This window comes from Panthera onca, chromosome E2 (assembly GCF_046562875.1).
Source record: "Panthera onca isolate mPanOnc1 chromosome E2, mPanOnc1 haplotype 2, whole genome shotgun sequence".
NCBI lineage: Eukaryota > Metazoa > Chordata > Mammalia > Carnivora > Felidae > Panthera > Panthera onca.
The window spans coordinates 16,490,815-16,494,954 of record NC_138353.1 but is presented as its reverse complement, the minus strand read 5'-3'; the positions used below and the strand labels follow the sequence as shown (position 1 = coordinate 16,494,954).

At 35.0% G+C, this 4,140-nt stretch overlaps 1 pseudogene; it reads left to right on the top strand.

The window, feature by feature from the left end:
* Positions 1 to 1,670: 1,670 nt before the first annotated feature.
* On the top strand, positions 1,671 to 2,803 carry LOC144614686 (uncharacterized; annotated as a pseudogene).
* The last annotated feature ends 1,337 nt before the right edge of the window (positions 2,804 to 4,140 follow it).

Here is a 4,140-nt window from a genome sequence, read left to right as displayed (position 1 = left end):
CGAATAAATAAGCATTTTAAAATGTAAAATTCCATTTTAAAATAATTATATGGAATATTTCCAAGATTTCAATGGCAAATCCATAAAATAGGGTATATTCAGGGAAGTCTAGCTTTTATCCCAGTCTGTTCCACACTGTTCTCCACCCCCCACCCACCCACTCCCCCCCCACCCCCAGCAAGACTTTACCTTTCCATTTTTTTCCTAAATAAAAGCAATGTGTATATCTTAAAATACTTTCACGGCAGCATACTATATACAATTTAGTCCACCTTCCTTTTTTCACTTAACAATATATTCGGGAGATAACTTCAGGGAGGTCTGAAGATTTTCATCATTCCTTTTTATGGTTGGAAAATATACTCCACTTAGTAGATGCACCATAGTTTTTTCAACCAGTTACCTAAGGATGGACATTTGGGTTAGTTCCAGTCATTGCTATTATAAATTGTGCTGCACTGAAGGGCATTGTGAGTAAATCTTCCAAAATTTATGTCAGTATATGTTTAGAGTTGAGTCATGTCACTCATATTGTTGGTTTATAAAAGGATAAGTAAGTATATAATTTGGCTAAATGTTGCTGAATTCTCCCCCACAAGGGGGGGGGGGGTGGGTACCATTTTGTCATCCAGCTAGTAATGAGTGAGAGAGTCCATTTCTCCATAGCTTCCTGAAAGAATATGCTGTCAAACACTTAGACTTTTGCCATTCGTACAGTTGCAAAATATTATCTGTGTAGTTTTAATTTGTGTCAAAAATTGAAAACTATTCATTTAAAATTTCCTAGTTATCTCATGATCCCGTATGACTTCCTATCAATTCACGTGCTTTGTGCATTTATCAAATTCCAAGAGTGTATTTGATCACTGTATAAATCATTCACATCTCATATACATTAATTTTAATTTAATTCCCCTATTTATACCATAAAAGTTTCATTTCTTCCGGGGGGGGGGGGGGAAGCAAATGTTTTCTATTATGCTTTCTTTCAGACCACGAATCTAGGTGTAAACCAAGGAATTATCTCTGAAGGAGGAAGTTTATGAATAGAATCACCCCAATAGTTTATATTGGAAAGTCTTACAAAACATGAACTTGAGTGTTCCTATTACAGAAATGACTGGGAATGAAAAGAAAAACTGATGAAAAACAAGGATCTTGTGAGAAAATTTTTAATCAAGTTATTTTCAACTATGAAAATGTATACACTTTCAGTCAGCACCCATCTCTTACTCCATATCAAAAAACTTACATTGAAGACAAAGCCTGGGAATGCAAGAACTATGAGAAAGGTTTTGTATGTGACTTCCAACTAACTACACATCAGAGAATTGATACTGGTAAGAAATTCAGGAACCATAAGGAATATGGGAAGGCCATTAGTAGGGGTTCAAAACATTTTCAGCATCAGATCATGTTTATTAATGAAAACTGTGAACATAAGGAATGTGGTAGAGTCTTAGACTGTGCCCACCAGAGCATTCATACTGAGGAGAAAATCTATGAGGGTAAAGAATGTGGAAAAGCCTTTCTATATTTCTATCACATCAGAGAGTTTACACATGTGAGGAACCCTGTCTAGCTAAGGAAAGTGGGATTTTTTTTTAAATCATTCCTCAGACCTTATTTATCATCAGATACTTCTTGCCAATGAGAAAACTTATCAATGTATGTTATATGGAAAAGCCTTTAGTAGCAAACCAGCCATTACTCTGCATCAGAGAATTCACGCTGGTAGAAACCATATATATGTAAGAAGTGTGGAAAAGCCTTTCATAGCAATTCAATACTTATAGAACATCAGAGAGTTCACACTGGTGAGAAACCTTATATATGTAAAGAATGTGGCAAAGCCTTTCATTATTCCTTGGATCTTAAAAGACATCAGAGAATCCAGACTGGTGAAAAACCCTATGAATGTAAGGAATGTAGCAAGGCCTTTAAGAGTGCATCGTATTTTTTTATACAGCATAGAATTTGTAGTGGTGAGAAACCCTATGAATGTAAAAATTGTGCTAAGACATTTGGAAGTAGCTCAACCCTTAATCAACATAAGAGAGTTCATACTGGTGAAAAACCCTATATATGTAAAGACTGTGGAAAGACCTTTTGTAGCAGTTCAAAATTTACAGAACATCAGAGAATTCACACAGGTGAGAAGCGCTATGTTTGTATGGCACGTGGAGAGACCTTTTGTAACAGTTCTATACTTACAGAACATCAGAGAATTCACACTGGTGAAAAACCATATGTCTGTAAAGAATGTGGAAAGGCCTTTTATCACTTTCAGACCTTCATCAACATTGGGGAATTCATATGATTGAGAAACCCTATGAGTGTAAGGAATGTGGGAAAACCTTTAGTAGTAGCTCTGCCATTATCTGGCATCAGAGGATTCATACTGGTGAGAAACCCTTTGAATGTAAGGAATGTAGAAAGGCCTTTTATCATTCTTCAGACCTTTCTCAACATCAGAGAATTCACAAGGGTGAGAAACTTTATGAATGCAAAGAATGTGGGAAGGTTTTTGTACGTAGTTTAAATCTCAATCAACGTAGAAATGGTCATGGTGGTAAGAAGCTCTGAAAATAATCTGTGGGAAAGGCATTCACTTAATTTGAGTTAGGACTTCATGCTGATTAGATCCTGTAATTAATATGAGGAGACCTTTATTTGGTATTGACAGCTGAAACTGCCCAAGGATATAGTAAATATTAGAAAACCATCAACAGTTCACTTACTTACTTAATTTGAATGAAGAAAATGAAAACTTTGGTGCATGTCAACCTTAAATACCAGACAATTTATTACAGAATAATCCTAGAATTTTATTTTACTTTTCCTAAAATAATTCTAGGTATTTTTTGTCTTATGTATATTTACTGATTATTAAAATTGTTAATTGTGCTTACAGTTCTGGGCTGACTTATTTTTCTCCAAGATTTTGAACCCATCACTACTTATTCTTTCCAGTTGCTTTTCCTGCTGTTTTGGTGGTACAGTCTTATTTATATAAGCTTTAAAAAATATATATATATATAAGCTTAAGTTTCAGGGCAATGATTTATCATTCATTTGCATATGTTTATATATGTGTATCTATATACATACTTATATATCTGTAATTATACCTGTACCTTCTTTTCTTCATTATTTTTATTTTTATATATTTTATTTTATTTTATTTTATTTATTTATTTATTTTTATTTATTTTTGGACAGAGAGAGACAGAGCATGAACGGGGGAGGGGCAGAGAGAGAGGGAGACACAGAATCGGAAACAGGCTCCAGGCTCCGAGCCATCAGCCCAGAGCCTGACGCGGGGCTCGAACTCACGGACCGCGAGATCGTGACCTGGCTGAAGTCGGACGCTTAACCGACTGCGCCACCCAGGCGCCCCTATTTTTATATATTTTAATACAAATAGAACTGTACTGCCTTTTTGAAGAGTTACTTTTTTTTGAAGAGTTACTTTTAACATTAACATTTTATTGTAATTTTTTCAGAAAATTTCAAAGAGCACAAAAGAAACTATTATAATAACCACTCTCAAAATTTTCAAAGCAAATTCTTTCAGAAAATTTTAAAAGAAACTCCTTTTCACAAATTGCCTTTCCTATGGTAGAGCATAGCATGAAGAGTTTTCCAAGTCAGTAAATAGTATATCATTATCCTTATCTGAATATAGCTAATGTTTATCTGTGTGGCTCTACTATTATTTTACTAGTCTATTGATAAAATGTTTGCCTTCTAAATTTTGTCTTTATAAACAATGCTCCTTTCAACATCCTGTTTGCATTTCGTATACTTGTCTGCTTTATTTTTTATTTCTGAAACAATCTGTGAATGTCTTATACTTACGAAAATTTTAAATATTACAGATAAGCTAAACTCCCCTTTGACTATTTCCCTTCCTCTAGTTTCTCCCCTAAAGTTACCACTGTTGGCAGTTTCATTCGAGAGCCTTTTTAAAAACATTTTTTAAGTGTTTTATTTATTTTTGAGAGAGAGAGAAAGAGAGAGAGAGAGATACAGAGTGTGAGAAGGGGAAGGCAGAGAGAGGGAGACACAGAATCTGAAGCAGGCTCCAGGCTCTGAGCTGCCAGCACAGAGCCCAATGCAGGGCTCGAATCCATGAAC